Below are 23,025 nucleotides of genomic sequence, written 5' to 3' on the forward strand. Positions count from 1 at the left end.
TAATGCCATCTTTTATATTTTTGGCCCAAAGATCATGGCAGATGTTGACTGCAGCCAAGAAAGAAAAGTTATGCCAAGTTTGGACAGTATACTAAAAAGCAGATATATCACCTTATCAACAAAAGTCTATAGAGACAAAGTTATATTTTTTCCTGTAATAACATGCGGCTGTAAAAGTTAGACTATAAAGTAACCGTGGTATTGCAGAATTGATGCTTTTGAATTATACTTAAAAAAAACTTTTAAAAATCCATAAGACAGCAAGGAGATCAAATCACTCAATACTTAAAAAAAAAAAAAAAAACTATGACTATTCAGTGGAAGAACAAATCATCAAGCTAAAGCCTCAATACTTTGGCCACATAATGAGAAAAGAGAACTGAATGGAAAAGATAGATGTCGGTTAAGACAAAAGGCAAAAGAAGAAAGAAATGACAGAGGATAAAAAATTAGATAGCATCATCTAAGCAGTGAACATGAACTTGGACAGATTTCAGTAAATAACAGATGAGAAAGGGCTATCATGCTATGGTACATATGGTCATGAAGAATTGTATGGGACTGAATGACCCTACAACAATAACAAATGTTCTATTGATAGAATACAAATTTATAACAGGATCTTTTCCTCTAATCCCTGGAAATACATCTTAATTTTAAATTTATTAGGTTCCTTAAAACTATTTTGTGAGTAAGATTGTCATCCCTGAAAAAAATTGTTTAAGTTACATTGAAGAAAATAACTTATTTGAACTATATAGGTTCCAATGAAAGAATGAGTTTACTGATAATTTACAACATTAAGCAGTAACAATTTCTAATGATTGGCTTTTATATGAGGATTGTTGAGCTTATCCCCTCAAATATCAAGATGAATTGTGCATTGTATGTGATGAATCTCTTATTATTACAATTGTATAAGACAATCATTATTAACTGGTGTGTTCTAAAATTGTGAATTTGTTTATTTTAAGCACAAGACCTTGGTGACAATTTCATTTTCACTTCTGAAACTTTTTGTTTAAATTTTTTTGTAACTTATCTGGAATTGAGGATTAAATATGCATCATTTCATGGTTTTATTTTTGCATTGATTAGAATATGAGGCAATAATTATAGGATACCCTGACTTGAGGCCTTTCTCCCTAACATTTTACAGAATGGGGAGGTATCCAAGAACACAGCCCTTGTCCTGGACCTTTGCTGATTAAATGACATTCCAGAAGGTGAGATGCTTTACTCAGTTTGCCAATTGTGTTTCTTTGAATAAAAATCTACCTGATATTCCTGAGCTTGGCTATACTGTGGAATTATTACCATATGATTGGTTATCAAAGTGAACTAAGGATGCTTTATACTGTCATGTATGTGCTTCCAGACTGAGGCCTGAAGGATCAGTTTTGACAGTATTATAATCATGCCCCTGTTTTTTCCTCTTATAGAAAATTTCTATAATCAGAGCAAATGGTCAACAGAAGCCATGAGCACAATTCATATCATATGTACATACATATCAATGTAATATCTTGCTACTTTCAATATCAAAATATGTAGTCATTATATCCTAAATAATTAGGTGAATGAGTATTGATACTTAGATATCAAGAAGTATCTTGATATCTAATCAAGATAGTTGATTAGGCAGTCTAATCAACTATCTGTTACTAAATACTTGTGTCTACAAAGTAAGAATTAACACAATTGTTTGAGACCTATTATTTTATTGTTTATTGAAACTAAAGCTGAAACATCTTTAACATTTATATGTAATGTATGTCCTGTGACACAAACATGTTTCTTTACATGAAAAATTGCTGACCAATCTATATTGGCCTTAATACATCTTATAGCAGTCATTGGAGGCTTTTGTTTCTATCTCAGATTATTCTAATCTCTATTTCTTAGATTTGTCTTTTATTTTGGATTTTGATCAATTACAGATGCATTGACTAATTTTAGGGACCTGAATCAACTCATTGGATGCTTCAATAAGTTCCAGCTTACCTCCCCCTAAAAAAATATGGGACCCTGTAGGACGATCCAGCTCTATGCCCATTCTCCCCAGGAAGTAGTTTCTAAAGATGGGTTCATCACCCCATGACTCCAAAGGACTTTGGGCCCCATTGGAACTGGTTGGCAATGGACTCCAAATTATCCAATGTCTGGTTAGTCCTCTATTACAATGTATTTGGGACTTAAAATGAGAAAGATTGGGTTAAAATTTGGGTAAATATTACTGAAAAAGGATACACCATTAACAATTCAGTTTGATGTTAGTCAAATTATAAAATATCTACAGATTTGACTTGCCACAGATAAGTAATTACAATGAATATTAGTACTCTGATGGAGAAAGATAATTTTATAGAAGTGTCTGTACAATTTAAAATAATGTCTGTTTTATTATGAGGCGAACATCTGAAAAATGCAGAGTAAGTTAAACATATAGGTTTGGGAATAGGTATAAAAAGGATAGATCTCTTAGAAAGATTTCGAATCATGGTTCTTAAACCATAAAGAAAATCATATGTTTAAGGTACATGATAAATAGCAATGCCAGGATAGGATTGGTAAAGTACCCTAATCTGAACAAAATGCCTTGTTATCGGTTGCCCCATCACCCAGGTGATCTCATTTCCTTTAGGTATGGAGAACCTGAGAACCAAGGGGACACCTGTGCATGATTCAATCTGGCTATTCCTTCTACCTTGACATTCGAAGAAGAATGCAAAACTAAATTGGGAAGAATTAAGTTAAAGGTAATACCTGGGAGATTTAAGATTAGAAATACAGTTAGTTCTAGATGTAAGTCATTCCTACTCTGGTGGGTGACTATTGGATAAATTACACTGAAGAGTCAGTGAAGGGTATTGCTGACTATTGAGATACTACAAGTAGGATATATAAAACATAAAGTTGTTTTAACTAATATAACTGCTGCTTTTGAGCAGCTTGCAAATGAAATTGCCTAAGGTTTACAGAATTTCCAAGAACACTACAGAATCAGTAGGTTATGTCATCCTTAACAATTGAATAGCCTTAGATTATTTATTAGCTGCAGAAGAAGTATATATGATCATAAATACTTCATGCTATGTTTACATTATTAAATTCAATTGCCATTGAAACTAACATATACAATATTCACAATATTGTACATTGGATACACAAAACTCAAGAACAATCATTTTCCTCAATATTAGGATGGAATTCAATATGGAAATACTTGTCATACCTATATCCTATATCATTTTGATATGTTTATTTGTTCTATGCTTTGGATCTTGTATTATGAATTGCCTTTCAACTATAGTTTCTTCTAGATTATAAGCTTATATGTATATGTATATATATATACATATACATAAAATATATATAACATATACATATAATATATATAATATATATATATATAGTAACTGTGTGTGAAGTACTATTTGTTTTATTTGAAGTATGTAAATGATTATCAATTAAAGCCCTGTTGTTTTGTTTGACCAAATTGGGGACATACCTGATCCTAGAAGTGAACTGTGAGGAATTGCAGTGAGAAATCCCAGTAAGTGTCAGGCATGTCTTAGTGTAAATTTGTTTGCTGAGAACTTTGAAATTCTCTCTTAGTTATCTGATAAAAGTCTCAAGAAACAAAGAAAATTGACCATTCTCCTGGTATCTTAATTAATGAATAGGCAGGCCTTTGTTAATTCCAGAAACTCTGGTCAGATCTTGGAGTAAACATGATTCTCCTAAAGAAATAAATAAATATTCTCTTTGATGGACCTCTTATAACAGAAGGTCCCTGTATCTGAGGGGAGCTGCTCTGTCACAAGGGTCAAGTATCAAATGAGAATATTTAGTGTAGTTCCTTCTTTGTTCCCAGTCTATAAAAATCCTTTAGTGGAAAGCGACTTTGAAGATTCAATTAGGAAGTTTGATGCCACATGCCTAATAAAGCCTCCCCCTCAAGACAATGAATTACTGTGACCCGGATGCTCCCAGCTAAAATATTCAAATGTTGATGCTTCTTCAGAGATGATGATGTATGTTGTATGTTATCTGTTTTTTATATTTTCTTGGAGATTGCCATGTTTGTTAATTCCACATTACTTTTATTCTATAGTTTTCCTCTTTTCTTATGTATTGTTCAAATCAAGTTTCTGAGCAATAATAAACTTATATCCACCCTCTTTAAGACTATGCCTGTTGAATGTGAATTCTGAATCTAGATTAATCCTACAACATGTCAGCTCCAAGAATCATGTATAAAGACATTATTGTTTTATTTTCTTGGATTGGGATATGAAATCAAGTTAGGGTTTGGGGTGGAATTTATGAATAATTAACAATTTCTTCTTTGATATGATATTTAGTTTTAATTCATTTTAATTTATAATCTTTTAAAATTAAAAGGATAGAGAGACAAAATTATAAAATTAACAACTTTATCATATGTGTGTTTGTGTGTGTGTATGTGAAAGTAGAACTCCCTAGCTCACATTAATCTGAAAGTGCCAGGACTACTAACAATCCCAATCCTAATCCAGAAATGCCCCATTTCTGACCAGAGCCCCGTTAAAGCCACCTTACTGCTAGGGACTAACCATATTAGTACCAGATTTAACATGGACACCCAATCAACTTTTAATTTTACTATACCTCATAACTCAAACGTTCAAGATGTTCACCAACCTCAACCTCCCCAACAACAGATAGTTGTTATATACCATCACCCAGAATTTTTTATTAAAATGAAATCAAATTCCCCAAAGTGGAATTTATTATAGATAATATATATGTATATATATAATATGTACACATTACATATTACAATGATATTCATAACATTAATGATAACTAATTGATTGAGTATAAAAATAGCCTTTTGTCCTGATCACGAGATCAAATATGCTACTTATATGCTCAAATACAGCCTGTTTTATGGCTGCTGGACCACTTGATATCTTCATTAGATATCCTATGAATAATTTCATATGTGTTAGTTTTATCTTCCAATAGGAATTATAATATGTTTAAAAGCAAGGACCACATCTTAGAGAATCATATAATTTTAGACTTGTAAATGAGATGATTTAGTCCAAACTGCTCATTTTACAAACAGAACAATTGAGACTAAGATATCAAGCTCCTTACCAATAAAACTAATACTAGATTCAAAGTTTCCTAATTCCTCATCTTGAATTCCTGACACCTCAGTTCTGTGTATTGCTCATAGCACCTGGCATTGTATTGAGGACAAAATAAATGTTCAAACTATATTAGCTAAATTCAGTTGCCTTTTCCCACCAAAGTTTGAAGCAAAAGGTAATTGAGTACTAGGTCGTTCACTCAATCATTTAAGGAGGCTTTATTGTGACTCCTTTCCCATTTCTGAATAGTGGCAAATGACTTCAGAATTTCTTTTCTATTTCAACTTTTCCTAAAGAAATATTCTGCATGCATATACACATACAACATGAAAATAAAGAGTTGTTGGAAAAGAGTGAGGTACAATATTTTAGTTCCATTATTTTCCTTTTGTTTCAAGTCCTGCTTTTATCTAAGGATTTCTAATTACAAACCATAAAAAAAAAGAGTTAGCAAGGATGGCACAAAAGTTATAAGCATCAAAAATTTTTTAAATGTCTGAAAAGTCTGAGATATATCCTACTTCTTATAAAAATATACCATCTTTGCTATGTAAATTACTCTTGATACTCTGCATTTTTCTTTTTTTTTTTTAATTTTTTATTTAATAATTACATTATATTGACACTCATTTCTGTTCCGATTTTTTTTTCCCCTCCCTCCCTCCACCCCCTCCCCTAGATGGCAAGCAGTCCTTTATATGTTGGATATGTTGCAGTATATCCTAGATACAATATATGTTTGCAGAACCGAACAGTTCTCTTGTTGCGTAGGGAGAATTGGATTCAGAAGGTATAAATAATCCGGGAAGAAAAACAAAAATGCAGATAGTTCACATTCGTTTCCCAGTGTTCTTTCTTTGGGTGTAGCTGCTTTTGTCCGTCATTTATCAATTGAAACTCAGGTCTCTTTGTCAAAGAAATCCACTTCCATCAAAATATGTCCTCATACAATATCGTTGTCGAAGTGTATAATGATCTCCTGGTTCTGCTCATTTCACTTAGCATCAGTTCATGTAGGTCTCTCCAAGCCTCTCTGTATTCATCCTGCTGGTCATTTCTTACAGAACAATAATATTCCATAACATTCATATACCACAATTTACCCAGCCATTCTCCAATTGATGGGCATCCATTCATTTTCCAGTTTCTAGCCACTACAAACAGGGCTGCTACAAACATTTTGGCACATACAGGTCCCTTTCCCTTCTTTAGTATTTCTTTGGGGTATAAGCCCAATAGAAACACTGCTGGATCAAAGGATATGCACATTTTGATAATTTTTTGGGCATAATTCCAGATTGCTCTCCAGAATGGTTGGATTCGTTCACAACTCCACCAACAATGCATTAGTGTCCCAGTTTTCCCGCATCCCCTCCAACATTCATCATTATTTTTTCCTGTCATCTTAGCCAATCTGACAGGTGTGTAGTGGTATCTCAGAGTTGTCTTAATTTGCATTTCTCTGATCAATAATGATTTGGAACACTCTTTCATATGAGTGGTAATAGTTTCAATCTCATCCTCTGAAAATTGTCTGTTCATATCCTTTGACCATTTATCAATTGGAGAATGGCTTGATTTCTTATAAATTTGAGTCAGTTCTCTATATATTTTGGAAATGAGGCCTTTATCAGAACCTTTAACTGTGAAAATGTTTTCCCAGTTTGTTGCTTCCCTTCTAATCTTGTTTGCATTAGTTTTATTTGTACAAAGGCTTTTTAATTTGATGTAATCAAAATTTTCTATTCTGTGATCAGTAATGGTCTCTAGTTCATCTTTGGTCACAAATTTCTTTCTCCTCCACAAGTCTGAGAGATAAACTATTCTATGTTCCTCTAATTTATTTATAATCTCGTTCTTTATGCCTAGGTCATAGACCCATTTTGATCTTATCTTGGTATATGGTGTTAAGTGTGGGTCCATGCCTAATTTCTGCCATACTAATTTCCAATTATCCCAGCAGTTTTTATCAAATAATGAATTCTTTTCCCAGAAGTTAGGGGCTTTGGGTTTGTCAAACACTAGATTGCTATAATTGACTATTCTGTCTTGTGAGCCTAGCCTTTTCCACTGATCCACTAATCTATTTCTTAGCCAATACCAAATGGTTTTGGTGACTGCTGCTTTATAATATAATTTTAGATCAGGTACAGCTAGGCCACCTTCATTTGATTTTTTTTTCATTAATTCCCTTGAGATTCTCGACTTTTTATTGTTCCATATGAATTTTGTTGTTATTTTTTCTAGATCAATAAAATATTTTCTTGGAAGTCTGATTGGTATAGCACTAAATAAATAGATTAGTTTAGGGAGTATTGTCATCTTTATTATGTTCGCTCGGCCGATCCAAGAGCACTTAATATTTTTCCAATTATTTAAGTCTGACTTTATTTGTGTGGAGACTTTTTTATAATTTTGCTCATATAATTCCTGACTTTCCTTTGGTAGATAGATTCCCAAATATTTTATGGTATCAACAGTTATTCTGAATGGAATTTCTCTTTGTATCTCTTGCTGTTGGGTTTTGTTGGTGATGTATAAAAATGCTGAGGATTTATGGGGATTTATTTTGTAGCCAGCTACTTTGCTAAAATTATGAATTATTTCCAATAGCTTTTTGGTAGAATCTCTGGGGTTCTCTAGGTATACCATCATATCATCTGCAAAGAGTGATAGTTTGGTTTCCTCATTGCCTACTCTAATTCCTTTTATATCTTTCTCGACTCTTATTGCCAAGGCTAGTGTTTCTAATACGATATTAAATAATAATGGTGATAGTGGGCAACCTTGCTTCACTCCAGATCTTACTGGGAAAGGTTCCAGTTTTTCCCCATTGCATATGATGCTTACTGATGGTTTTAAATATATGCTCCTGACTATTTTAAGGAAAAGTCCATTTATTCCTATGCTCTCAAGTGTTTTTATTAGGAATGGATGTTGGATTTTATCAAATGCTTTTTCTGCATCTATTGAGATGATCATGTGGTTTTTGTTTGTTTGGTTATTGATATAGTCAATTATGCTAATAGTTTTCCTAATATTGAACCAGCCCTGCATTCCTGGTATAAATCCTACTTGGTCATAGTGTATTATCCTGGTGACAATTTTCTGTAATCTTTTTGCTAATATTTTATTTAAGATTTTAGCATCAATATTCATTAGGGAGATTGGTCTATAATTTTCTTTCTCTGTTTTCAGCCTACCTGGTTTAGGTATCAGTACCATATCTGTGTCATAAAAGGAGTTTGGTAGGACTCCTTCAATCCCTATTTTTTCAAATAGTTTATATAACATTGGAGTTAATTGTTCTTTAAATGTTTGTTAGAATTCACATGTAAATCCATCTGGTCCTGGGGATTTTTTCTTAGGGAGTTGATTGATAGTTTGTTCTATTTCTTTTTCTGAGATGGGACTGTTTAGGATATTTACTTCTTCCTCTGTTAGTTTGGGCAAGCTGTATTTTTGGAGGTATTTTTCTATTTCATTTAAGTTGTCGAATTTATTGGCATAAAGTTGGGCAAAGTAACTCCTAATTATTGCTCTAATTTCCTCTTCGTTAGTGGTGAGTTCTCCCTTTTCATTTTTAAGACTAACAATTTGATTTTCCTCTTTCCTTTTTTTAATCAGATTTACTAAGGGTTTGTCTATTTTGTTGGTTTTTTCATAGAACCAACTCTTAGTTTTATTAATCAATTCAATAGTTTTTTTACTTTCAATTTTATTGATCTCAGCTTTTACTTTTAGAATTTCAAGTTTAGTGTTTGACTGGGGGTTTTTAATTTGTTCCTTTTCTAGCATTTTTAATTGCAAACCCAATTCATTGACCTTCTCTTTCTCTATTTTATACAAATAGGCCTCTAGAGATATGAAATTTCCCCTTATTACCGCTTTGGCTGCATCCCATACATTTTGGTATGATGTCTCATTATTATCGTTTTCTTGGGTGAAGTTATTAATTATGTCTATGATTTGCTGTTTTACCCAATCATTCTTTAGTATGAGATTATTTAGTTTCCAATTATTTTTTGGTCTACTTCCCCTGCTTTTTTGTTGAATGTAATTTTCATTGCATCGTGGTCTGAAAAGGATGCATTTACTATTTCTGCCTTACTACATTTGAGTTTGAGGTTTTTATGTCCTAATATATGGTCAATTTTTGTATAGGTTCCATGAACTGCTGAAAAGAAAGTGTATTCCTTTCTGTCTCCATTACATTTTCTCCAGAGATCTATCATATCTAGCTTTTCTAGTATTCTGTTTACCTCTTTGACTTCTTTCTTATTTATTTTCTGGTTTGATTTATCTAATTCTGAGAGTGCAAGGTTAAGATCTCCCACTATTATAGTTTTACTGTCTATTTCTTCTTGCAGCTCTCTTAGTTTCTCTTTTAAGAATTTAGATGCTACCCCACTTGGTGCATATATGTTTAATATAGATAGTGCTTCATTATCCATGCTACCCTTTAGCAAGATATAGTGTCCTTCCTTATCTCTTTTAATTAGGTCAATTTTTGCTTTAGCTTGATCTGAGATCAGGATGGCTACCCCTGCTTTTTTGACTTCACCTGAAGCATAGTAGATTTTGCTCCAACCTTTTACCTTTAACCTGCATGTATTCCCGCTTCAGGTGTGTTTCCTGTAAACAACATATTGTAGGATTCTGGCTTTTAATCCATTCTGCTAACCGCTTCCTCTTTATGGGGGAGTTTACCCCGTTCACGTTTATGGTTAGAATGACCAATTCTGTATTACTTGCCATCTTGTTAACCCCGGTTTATGCTTTCCTCCCTTCTTTCCCCTTTCCCCCCTTCCAAGTATTAAGCTTGTGAGCACCCCTTGCTTCTCACAGCCCTCCCTTTTTAGTGTCCCTCCCCCCGCCTTAGAGTTCCTCCCCCTATCTTACCCCTTTCCCTCCCAGTTCCCGTATTCCCTTCCGCTTAGCTTATTCCTTCCCTTTCCACTTTTCCCTTCTCACTTTTCAATGAGATGGGAGAAGTTTCACCTTAGATTGAATATGTCTTAAGATTTTTCACTTAAAGCCAATTCTGAAGGCAGTAAGATACCCACTATATTCATCCCCCTCCATTCTTTCTCTCAGGTATAATAGGTTTCCTATGCCTCTTCGTGAGATGTACTACCCCCACTTTACCCTTTTTCTGGTACAATGTCCTTTCCACATCAATTTCTAGAACAAGGTATACATGTATTCTTTATACATCTATATAGTCAAAATATAGTTCCCAAGATTAATCTTTACCTTTTTAGATTTCTCTTGAGTTCTATATTTGTAGATCAAACTTTTTGTTAAGTTCTGGTTTTTTCATCAGAAATAGATGAAATTCGCTTACTTCGTTGAATGTCCATCTTCTTCCCTGGAAAAAGATGCTCATTCTCGCTGGGTAAGTTATTTTTGGTTGCATACCAAGTTCCTTAGCCTTTCGGAATATCATATTCCAGGCCCTTCGATCTTTTAATGTGGATGCTGCCAGATCCTGGGTGATCCTTATTGTGGCTCCTTGATACTTGAATTGGGTTTTTCTAGCCGCTTGCAATATTTTTTCTTTCATCTGAGGGTTCTGGCATTTGGCCACTATATTCCTTGGTGTTTTGATTTTAGGATCCTTTTCAGTGGGTGATCGATGAATCCTTTCAATGTTTATTTTTTCCTCTGTTCCTATGACTTCTGGGCAGTTCTCTTTGATAATTTCCTGGAAGACAGTGTCCAGGCTCTTTTTTTCATCATGTTTTTCTGGGAGTCCAATGATTCTCAGATTGTCTCTCCTGGATCTGTTTTCCAGGTCTGTTGTCTTCCCCAGAAGGTATTTCACATTTTTCTCCATTGTTTGATTTTTTTGGATTTGCTTGACTGATTCTTCTTGTCTCCTCGAGTCATTCAATTCCACTTGTTCAATTCTGATTTTCAGTGAAGTATTCTCTTCACTCACTTTTTTAAAATCTTTCTCTAATTGTCCAATTGAGTTCTTTTGTTCTGTGGAATTTTTTTCCATTTCGCCAATTTTGTTTTTTAGAGAGCTGTTTTCTGTTTCCAGTTCACTAATCCTATTTTTCAAGGATTTTACTTCTTTATCCACTCTCTCTTTAACTTTCTCCAGACTCTTTTCCCATTTTTCTTCTAGCTCCCTTGTGAGAGCCTTTTTAATCACTTCTATGAGGTTCATCTGTGCTGAGGAACAGACAATCTCCTCCTTTGGGGAATCACCTGGGGACTGCCTGTTTTTAGTCTCCTCAGGATTTAGAGTCTGCTCTCTATCTGTATAGAAGCTGTCAAGGGTTAAAGTCCTCTTCAGCTTCTTGCTCATTCTGTCTATTAATCAGAGACAAAACTACCAAAGAAAAACAGAAAAAACTGGAGTCTTTCTTTGGGGGGGGGCTGGGTGTGTTATCGAGCTTCCTCTACAGACTGCAGGGGGCAGCGGTGAGGCACTAGCAGGACTGTGCTGCGCCTGCGCTCTGAGATCCCAGAGCGTGCTGAGTCACTGAGGGGGGGGAGAGGGGGGGCGGCCAGGTCCTGAGAGACTCCAGCTGTTTGCGGTTGTGTTCTTCAGCCCCGGTGTTTTTAGCTTCTCTGCTGGGCTGTTGACTTGCTGCAGGTTCCAAACCTGTAGCGAAGCTCTCCCCGCAGAGACGGCTACGATCACTCCCCACCCCCTCTCAGCTCTGCTCCCGTGCTCTCACTGCCGCTGCCCTCAGCCTGCGCCCGATCTAAAACCGCCCCAGCCCTCCAGTAAAGACAGACCTTTCTTGGCGGATCTCAAGGATGGCTTCTCTTGGTAACTATATGTGGGTTTTTTTTCAGTCAAGCATTGATTCAGAGGCTTGTAATGAAGTGGATAGTGAGAGAAAGCGCGGAGCTTATGCAACTGTGAGCCTCCTCTCCGCCATCTTAACCGGAAGTCCCAATCTGCATTTTTCTTAAGAGAACAAAAGTAACCTTCCAAAAGATTCAATTTGTTCATAAATAAACTCCATGAATTTTTCAATAAGCATATGAAAATGGCACAAATAACTAGTGCATAAAGAAACCTTTGACATTACTAAACAAAATAGGTAAAGTAGCAAATGAAAATAAGGTGGCATTAACTTTTTTAAGCTCATTCCATTGTGCTTCATTTGTCCTAAACATATACTTTACTGTTTAAGTTGACAGCTAAATTATGTAATGTAAATGGCTTTAAGTGTAAGGCAGCATAGTAGAATGAAGAGAAATTTGACTTCAGAATTAGGAAGATATGGATTCAGATTTTGCCACTTATTTATAATCAAGAATTACTATTTTGGGTACTAGAGTCCCCATCTTTCTATGTTTCAAAAAAAAAATAAGTACTATTTCATTTGAGTCATAGAATGGTGCTTAAGTCATGTTCACAGAATCTCAGAACTGGAATATGTTATAGAAGTCATCTATTCTGACCTATAATTGAACAAGAATACATTCTACAATAAAACTAAATTGAACTTATCCAGACTTGTTGAAGATTTCTAGTGAAGAAAAATACATATGATCTTAAAACAATGATATACTTTTGAATAATTTTAATTGTTAGAAAGCTTTTTTTCCTTATATCAGTCTAAAATTTGAGACAAACTTCTCGAGCCAAAGCAGAACAAGTCTAAGCCATCAATTACATGAAACATTTTTTTTTCAAATACTTGAGGGAGCTATGACATTACTATACAATAGTAAAAAAATCTTTTAGAATGATTAGCTTAGGAACAAAGCAAATGTGATTCAACATCATGAAAATTATAAAAATAATACAAATACATTAAAATCTGTGATTTTGTCAGTGTGGAGAATTTTTCAATAAACACATGAAAAATGGTCTAAATAACTAATGATTAAAGAAATCTTTTGATATTTTGAGCAAATTTTACTCAAAGTTTTTAAAGATGAAATATCTCATTGGTGAAAGAATTAAATTAGCAAGTTGATGGAACTTTGTTTTAGTTCAACTGGTCTGGAAAACTACTTTTAATTACTAAAGGATTGATAACCATAGAGCTCTCTGTTATAAATGTGAAGATATTATTGTAGTAGTCTGAAAAATCTGTTTTGAGATGTCTCTTTAATATCCATCTAATGCCCAAATCCTATTCCTTTCAGAGGCATGAGTGTTCAAATACTATGCTAGCAAAATTAAACTCTGGCAGGTTTCATCATGTTGGAAAGACTCATATAAAGTCCAGACAATGTCTGCTTTCTGTGGACCACTCTAACTAAATACAAAGAAGTTCATCCTTTGGGTAGTGATGAATACCATAGCCACAGAAAGCCATGAAACAATGAAAAATATTTCAAAATATAAAATGGATCTGAATTTTAATAAGTTTTCTTTTATTTCAGGCAGAAAGGCACTAAAGGAGTGGGGGTGGGGAAGAAGATCTTCTGTGATAAAAAATAGAGTTTGAGAACTTTGCTTTAAGAATTCTCAATATGAGATTCTTTTCTAATGACCAAAAATTGACATGGGGGGGAGCAATTTTTATATTTTTGCTATAAATGAAACCTCAAAATAGAAACTAAAGGGAAAGATGGCTACAGGGTCTCATCTAAGAACCAGATAAAGAAATTGGTAATTGTTTAACATGTACAACATAAAACATCATTTTTACAAGCTATTGAGTCATTTCTCCTCATTGTACTTAAATATGGATTTGTGAAAAGACTACCATGAAAACCATTGGTATTTTAATATAAATATTTATTACAGAGGATGGAAAGTTAGAAAAATCTTATGAAGAACTCAATAAGACCATGCATGCGAAATAAAAATCCACTATGATACTTTATAACTTTGATGTAAAATATGAATTGGGCTCCTTGCAGAAAAGAGAAGCCTCATATCTCTTATAAGAACCAGAACATGATAGATATGGTAAAGATCAAATAATACTACAAAATTATTAATAATATTTTAACAGTCAGGAAATGACATATTACTGACATAAGAGTCATAACTGAGTAATCTAGTTGTATATAGTCAGACCACTGAAAAGATGAAATTTAGTTCAATACTAGAAAAATAAAATGATAAAAATATCATTAATTAAAACAAGCATATTTATGATAATAAAAATGACATGAGGAAATAAGAAAAGAAATTATGTCAACTAAAATATCATGGCGAAATTTAACTGATGTAAATTATTATAAGATGGTTATCAACAGAACTTATAAATCACCTTAGTTTGGAGATATAATACACAAAGAAGGAGTGAACATTATACTTTCATAAAACAAAAAGATGCAGGGGAAAGAAAATACAGTTTAAAGAACATATTTGTAAGACCCAACTGATCAATCATACCCAAAGGCATTTAAGGATATAAATAAAATGAGAACAACAAAAAATAAAAAAATGAAAAAAATCTGTAAAAGTTTTATAATATATCCTTTTACTATCAAGGACAATTTTACTAGAATATTTGGAACTTCATATAAGTCTTGAATTTGCTAAAAGAGGAAGAATATGGAGAAAAGTGAGAAAAGCATCTGGATTAGCCAAAGTATACATAGAGATCAAGAAGGAATTAACAATTGCAAGAGCATGGAAGGACTGATTCACAAGGTTTTTCTAAAAGGGAAAGAAATAGAAAACTTGAAAAAAATCCAAACTCTTATTAATTTTAAGAAAGAAGGCAGGGAGGATGATTAAGAAGATATCAATAACGAAGCTAATCTATCACCTTAATTTTTCATATATAGAAAAAGTGAGAGAATCACTTATTGCCAAATCAAAGACACCCTTGAGGGCAATATAAGCAAGAAACAGGGAAATCTTTTGCAAATGATATTCCAAAGGAGTCCACATCTTTAGTATTATATAATTGACTGGAAGACTTAGAAAATACAAGATAACATCATTAATAGTATTAGTTGAGTATTTTTAACAGTCCATTTTATTTGGTAAAGCAAAATTATTTTTCAAAAGCTCTGTTCCAAAAAGGTATCTCCCTTTCACACATTGATATTATTCAATACTGTCTTTGAAAAATAGAGACATTCTATGTTCAACAGAATTATTATCATTAATATCAAGGATGGCATAAAACCAAGAGACACATGCTGAGTATTTTGTCACTGTCATTGAGGAGTTCCAGTTCAAAGTTCAAGTTGAAGAAAGATCCCTAGAGATGATGAGGTCCCTTAGACACTTTTATTTATGGATGATCACATTTGTTGTAGTAAATCCTAGAATACTACAATGCTTTCTGGGTAAGATTTGAACCCACAAACAAATTAAGCAACAAACAAAAAATTAGGCCACTAAGGACACAGGAAAAACCAAATATATGAAGAATATCTCTTGCCCAGATTACAATAAGCAGTTAGATGGATAATCTTTAGGGAATATCCAATAGATCATATTTGGTGCCTATTATTATTGTTATTGCTGCCTATGCACCAAAAATTGACAATTTATGAGGCTTGGAATGTCAAAAAAAGAGAGAGAGGGTAAAATGGATTGCCTCTGGAAAATTCCAAAACTCATAATCCAAATTTTCTATCAACAATGAAAATCCATCTTTCAAATACCAATATTCCACTGATGATGTGTATGCTGGGAAGTCATGTTGCAATTTCTGAAAATTTAAGAAAAAAATCTTTTAGTGGGTAGTAAAGAAGTACATAGTGCATATGAGCAGGCTACAGTGTTTGGAAAGAGGAAGAAGTGGGGAATGAAGAGAAGTAGAGAGAAAAGACAAAAATGAGGGAGGAAGAGGAGGAAGAAAAAGAGGAGTAGAGGGGAAGGGAGAGAAGGAAAAGAAGGAAGAGAAGAATGAGAATGAGGAGGAAGAAGAGAATGAAATGTGTTATGCTATACTATACATTGTAGTATTATGACATATTATGACGTATATATCATATTACATACATATTTACATTTATCATTTCATAATGTTTCTTTCTCCTCCTTTTCCCACAAACAAATGTTTACAATGCCAAGCTGTATAAAAATGAGATAATTTTTTTTTTACTTTTTACAATAGAAAGAGTAATGCCAAGTTCAGTTTATACTACTAGTTTTAAACCAAATAAGCCAAATAGCAAAACATAATGAAAATCTCACATTATGTGTCATAAGTTTCTATTAAAATACTAATATAAAGCCCAGCTGTCCGTTTCCATGAGACAAAATTTCTTGATTTTAAAATGTAACTATTTACTGGTTAATTAGTACGGGAAGTCAATAGAAGAAAGAGGCTATCTCCTGAGTCAAATTATTTCCTTCTTGTGGTCCTGGAAGCCCAATTAAACAAGCACATGCATACATACACACAAACACACACACCCTTAAAAAATTATTTCATATATATGTAAACTTTTTATAATTTAAATTCGACAAATTAAATTCTACAATAAATGATTGTTAATTTGCTTAATAAAAATATAGTTTAAACTATAAGAAATGAAGTTGTTTCCTTCAGTAAATGTTATGATCCTCTCCTGGATCAGTGAATTGTCATGACAGGGAAGGGAAGAAGCCTGCATAGCTTCATGATATCATGAGCTATTTGGTGTAGGCTTACACAAGATGAATTGGTCATAGTGATGAGGTCTGCCAAAAGGTGATCCATTGCAGAAGGAAAGAGCAAAACACTCCAGTGTCTTTGCTAAGAAAACCTTATAAACAGTGTTAAAAGATATGACACCAGAAAATGAGCTTTTTGGTTCAGAAGCTGTCCAAAACTCTACTAGGGAAGAGTAGAGGACAACTACAAGTAGCTCTAGTACTACCAAAGTGGCTGAACAAAACCAAAAGTAACTTCAGTTATGGATATGTATGATAATGAAAGGAAGTCCTATACTGCAAGATCAATGCTGTATAGGAATGTGGAATGAATCTATGTAGTGAAATAGGAGAGAAGATTAAACATCAGTATCTTGGATGCCAGTGACCTCAAATGAACAGGAAAAGATGAAATAAATTTGGTCATAGTCAATAAAGCTTGAAAAACTTAGCACTGGACCATAATCTAAAAAATGACCCAATAATAGCTGTTTGAATACAAAGCAAATTGTTCATCATCACAATGAGACAGATCTATGCTCCCAACCTATATTGAGGTTAAAGTTGGCCAATTCTATAAAAACCCACAACATCAAGAAACAACACCCAAAAAAAGATGTCAATTTATCATAGGATATTGGAATGCTAAAATGGGAAAACAAAAGATAATTGGAATAGCATGCAAGTTTGGCCTTGAAATTGAAGCAGGGCAGAGACTAATAGGGTTTTATCAAAGTAACTTGCTGGTCAAAACAATCTTTTAAAAGCCCTAGAGATGACTTCACACATTGATATCACCAAATGGTCAATATTGAAATCAGATTAATTATATGATGTTGTTCAGTCACTTCAATTGTACTTGACTCAATGTTCTAATTTGGGATATCCTTGGAAAAGATCCTTGGAAAAACTTCAGGACAGTTTTAGCATTTCTTACTCCAACTCATATTGCAGTTGATGAAACTGAGGCAAACAGGATTAAATTACTTGTCTAGGATCATATAACTAATAAGTTCATGTTGACTGTTTTCTCCTGCTTTATGTGTAATATTGTGAGTCTTTCCCCACAGTTCTTCATGCATTCCATCAATCAGATCTTATCCCTTAAACTTCATTTCATTTTCATAAGGAATGGTATTTAGGTCATACCTGTACAGCACCATATTTGTTACAAAAAAGGAATGGGACTTAATCTAGTTTTCCAAGTTGTCAATACAGTATTGGAATTAAACTACACTCATAAATCTTTCTGGCCCTGGAGATTTTTTTTTCCTTAGAGAGTTCATTGATAGCTTGTTCAATTTCTTTTTTATAAAATGAAGGTAAGTATTTTATTACTCGTGTTAATCTAGGCAATTTATATTTTTGTAAATATTCATCCATTTCACTTACTTAGATGGTTAAATTTATTGGCATGCAATTGAGCAAAATAACTCCTAATTAATGCTGTAATTTCTTCTTCACTGGTGGTGAATCAACCCCTTTCATTTTTTTTTTGATAGTAACAATTTGGTTTTTTACTTTCTCTTTGATGATCAAATTTACCATATATTTATCTATTTTGCTCTTGTTGTTTTCATAAAACCAACTCAGTTTTATTTATTAGTTCATTTTTTTATTTTCAATTTTGTTAATCTCATTATTTTCAGAATTTCTGATTTGGTATATAATTGGGGATTTTTTACTTTATTTTTTTCTACATTTTTTTAGTTTCATGCCCAGTGCATTTTTCTGCTCTTTTTCTATATTATTCATATAAGCATTTAGATGTACACAATTTTCCCTGAGATCTGCTTTGGTTACAACCAATAAATTTGATTATGTTGTCTCATCATTATCATTCTTTTTTTAAATAAAAATATTGTTTCTATGATTTTTGACTCACTAATGCATTTTTTTTTGTTGAGGCAATTGGGGTTAAGTGACTCGTCCAGAGTCACACAGCTAGGAAGTGTTAAGCATTTGAGACCAGAATTGAACTCAGGTCCTCCTGACTTCAGGGCTGGTACTCTATCCACTGTGTAACCTACTAATTCTTTAGAATTAAATTAGTTTCCAATTAACATTTAACCTATCTTTCCATGAACCTTTATTACATATAATTTTTATTGCATCATGATCTGAAAAGGATGGATTTGATATTTTTGTCTTTCTGCATTTGACTGTGATGTTTTTATGTCCTAACACATCCTGATCAATTTTGGTATAGGTGCCATGCACTTCCAAGAAAAAGATATTTCTTTCTCTTCTATTCAATTTTCTTCAAAGGTCTATCTTATCTATTTTACAAAATTCTATTTACTTCCTTAACTTTTTTCTCATTTTATTTTTTGGTTAGATATACCTAGTTTGGGGAGGGATAGGTTGAGGTATCCCACTAGTATAATTTTGTTGTGCTTTTCTTCCTGAAACCCACTTACCTTCTTTAAGAATTCCAATGCTATACCACCTGGTTCACATATATTTAGTACAGATATTACTTCACTGTCTATGGTACCTTGTAGCTAGATATAGTGTCATTCATTACCTCTTTTAAAGGGACCTATTTTTGCTTTTCCTTTGATCTGAGATCATGCTTTTTTTTTTTTTAACTGCAGCTAAAACACAATATATCCTGCTCCAGCTTTTTACCTTTTACTTTACAGAGATAGTCCTGTATGTATCTCTGCTTGAAATGTGTTTCTTGTAAACAATTTATTATCAGGTTCTTGTTTTTAATCCACCCTTTTATCTGCTTAATAGGAGAGTTCATCCCATTTATATTTGCAGTTATTATGATTGTTTATATTTTTTCATCATATTCTCCTTTTTATACTTTTTCTTTCCTTTTACCCTTTCCCTCTTCACCAGTCTTTTATTTCAAACACCTTCCTCAATATACCCTTCATTCTATCAGTTCTCTTTCCCTTTTCTCCTCCTAATTCCCTTTAGGGTAAGATAAAATCTATATCCAACTGAATTTTTATGTTATTCCCTCTTTCAGCCAAATCAACTGGGAGTAAGGTTCAAAAAATTTTCATCTCCTTCTTTGTTTTCCTCTACTATAATAGATCTTCATATGATACTCTATTCTGCCTCCTCCTTTTCTCTCAGTATAATTCTTTTTTCACTCTTAATTTTTATATCATTACATGAAAGCCAATGTAAAGCCATGCCTCTATGTATACTCATTCTAACTGATAAATTCTAATAATATTAAAGATATAATTCTCAAGAATTACAAATATCATCTTCTTCTATACAGATGTAAAATAAGCTTAATCTTATTGAATAACTTTTTTTTTCTTTCCTGTTTACCTTTTTATGCTTTTTTTTTAATCTCAAGATCAAATTTTGTGTTCACTTCTGGTCTTTTCATCAAAAAAAATTTGAAAGTCCTCTGTTTTGTTAAATATCCACCTTTCCCCCTAAAAGATTATGCTTAATTTTGCTGGGTAGTTGATCTTTTTTGTAATTTAAGCTCTTTTGTCTTTCAGAATATCATATCCCAAGTTCTCATCATTTAATGTAGAACCTGCAAAGTCCTGACTTTTTTTTGTTATCTGAATTGTTTCTTCCTGGGTGTTTGCAATATTTTCCCTTTGATTTGATAATTCTAGAATTTGTCTATAACATTCCCTGGAGCTTTCACTTTAAGATGTCTTTCAGGTGTTCTGTGTATTATTTTAATGGTTTTTTTGGCCTCTGAATCTAGGAGATCTGGGCATTTTTTCTAGGTTCACTGTTTTCTAATGAAATCCTTTATGTTTTCTTCTATGTTTTCATCTTTTGATTTTATTTGACTGAGTCTTGATACTTATAGAATTATTAGCTTTCACCTGCTCAATTTTGATTTTCAAGGAATTATTTTCTTCAGTTAGCTTTTGAACCTTCTTTTTCACTTGGCTACTTCTACTTTTAAGGGAACTGTTTTTTCCATTAGTGTAATGGAAAATTAATTCAATTTTTAAGTAGTTCTCTTCAGGCAATTTTAGTGCTTCCTTTTCCAAGCTATTGGCTCTTTGCATAATTCACATTGTTTTTTCCAATTTTCCTTCCACCACTATTACTTAATTTTTAAAATTGCTTTTGAGCTCTTTCAAGAGAGTGTTTTGGATTTAAGACCAATTCACATTCTCCTTTGAAGTTTCACATGTAAATATTTTGCCATTGTTGTCCTTTTTTGAATTTGTGTTTTGATCTTCCCTGTCACCACAGTAGCTTTCTATTGTCAGGACTCTTGTTGGTTTTCTGATCATTTTTTAAATAATGAGCTCTGCTCCTAGGTCAGAGGAGGTAAGATTCTTGTGCTCAGGGTCAGAGGCCTGATCACTGACTTTCTGCATTAGGATCTCAGACACTTGTGCCTTGTCCTCTGTGCTGGAATGGCCTTGACTAGCCACACATGTTTTGCCAGGATTCCAGGGTTGACAATTTACCTTCTGTGTTGGGACTGGAGGTCTTATAGCTAACCCTCTGTGGCACTAACATCCCAAGATGGGAATGACGAATCTCAGTTGCTGATCTTTACTATGGCTAAGAGTTTTTGCTAACTTGTCCAAATATGATGTGCTACATTCCCCCTTTATCCAATTGAGACAGACTTTTCCTAAAGTCCTTCTAAGTTATCTTAAAGTATAAATTGTTTCATGCTGCCATTTTGTGGGTTGTGTAACTCCAGAATCTAAGTCTTAATTTAACATTTTTCCCAAGGGAAATTAGGGAGAGTTTAGGCAACTTCCTGCCTTCTCTCTGCCATCTTGGCTCTACCTCTCAAGTAGCCTCTTGATGAGAGTGAAAAAGGAGAGTATAAAGTTAGCATTAAGTTTAACATCAAAACAACTAAGATCTTGGCAACTAATCCTATCACTTCCTGGCAAACAGAGGGAGAAGAAATGAAAGCAATATCAGATTTTATATTCTTAGCTCCAAGGATTAATAATTGAATTATGCAATGTTATGAAATAAGTCTCTGATGTGGGAAATACGATACAAGAAATGCTATTTTTGTCACAATTTGTGTTCATTTTATCTCTGACTGGTTATTATTTATTAATAGCTAGAACTGTATTTCCTGTAAAAAGACTTATTCAGATGCTTTCACTCTGGTGTGAAGAGATAAGTCCTCCCATGACCCTGGTTTCACTAGCATGATTTTTTTTTTTATTTGGCATTCAAGTGCTAAGAAATGGTTAACTTTTGTGAAGAAAAAGTGGAATTAAAATGCATAGCTATTTGAGGTCTTAAAGCTCTTTTCCTTTTTAAACTAGACAGATCCTCAGTTTTAGGTTTTTATGTTTTATATAGGATGAACATATGCCGTAGTATTTTGGCTGCCTAAGTAGATTCAGGTGAAATTTTAGAATGTGATTATTCTTTTTTTCACTTGGATATCTAATATGCTAAATAATATAAGACTTCCTGAACTTTTTATAAAATCATTCAATGATTAGAAAGATAACTGAAATCCAAAACCATACAGGAACTTGCCTAAAAACTGGATTCTCCATGAAGTCCTTTTTAAATTCTAGATTCAAGAATGGAAAAGAATGATTGGATAAAGCAACAAAATTTTGCAAGTAGCTATATAGCATGTCAAAAACAAATTATGCTTTCAAAGTTTATATCTTTTGGAAACTGAACATTCTATGTTGCCCAATAAAGATTTTTATTCCTAGGATCATTGATTTGTAACTTATTGATATAGTTATGATATTTTAAATAATTTTTAAAAATATTTTATAGAAAAGACAAGCTAAAATAATCACTTAGTAAACATATGGAATAACTGCCGACTATGCAATACAATAAAAACAATGAATAAGACACAGGTTCTACATGGGAGAATTTTGCAGTTTTACCAGAAATATAAAGATACTGAGGGACAGCAGTATAAGGAAAAGGAACTAGGATGAAAGCCCAATGTTCTGAATTTGAATACCAGCTCTTTGATTTATGTGTTACAGTGAGCAAGTCACAACCTTTCTTGACCACATACAAAATGAAGTGTTAGACTAGCTGCTTAATGTCTTTTTTATCTTTAATTTGATGATCTTTTGTAAGTTTTAACTTGAATTTTAACAGACTTACGTTAATAACCTTTGATCAAAAAAAATAGGAAGAAGAAGAAGAAGAAGAAGAAGAAGAAGAAGAAGAAGAAGAAGAAGAAGAAGAAGAAGCAGCAGCAGCAGCAGCAGCAGCAGCAGCAGCAGCAGCAGCAGCAATTAATAAGTTTGGGTAGGGTTAGGTTTTACCAAAAAAAAAAAAAATTACCCCAGCAGAGTTAAAAGGAAGATTTAGACTGACCACTTATTTTTAACAGCATACTTGTGATTTTCACCAAAAAAAAATTTATTATCATTAGTATCA

General features: G+C 33.1%; 1 protein-coding gene across 1 annotated transcript in view; it reads right to left on the reverse strand.

Moving 5' to 3' along the window:
* PDE3A (phosphodiesterase 3A) overlaps positions 1-23,025 on the reverse strand; it is a 328,828-nt gene that overhangs the window by 112,611 nt on the left and 193,192 nt on the right. The window lies entirely within an intron of this gene.

This window comes from Antechinus flavipes, chromosome 5 (assembly GCF_016432865.1).
Source record: "Antechinus flavipes isolate AdamAnt ecotype Samford, QLD, Australia chromosome 5, AdamAnt_v2, whole genome shotgun sequence".
NCBI classification, from domain to species: domain Eukaryota; kingdom Metazoa; phylum Chordata; class Mammalia; order Dasyuromorphia; family Dasyuridae; genus Antechinus; species Antechinus flavipes.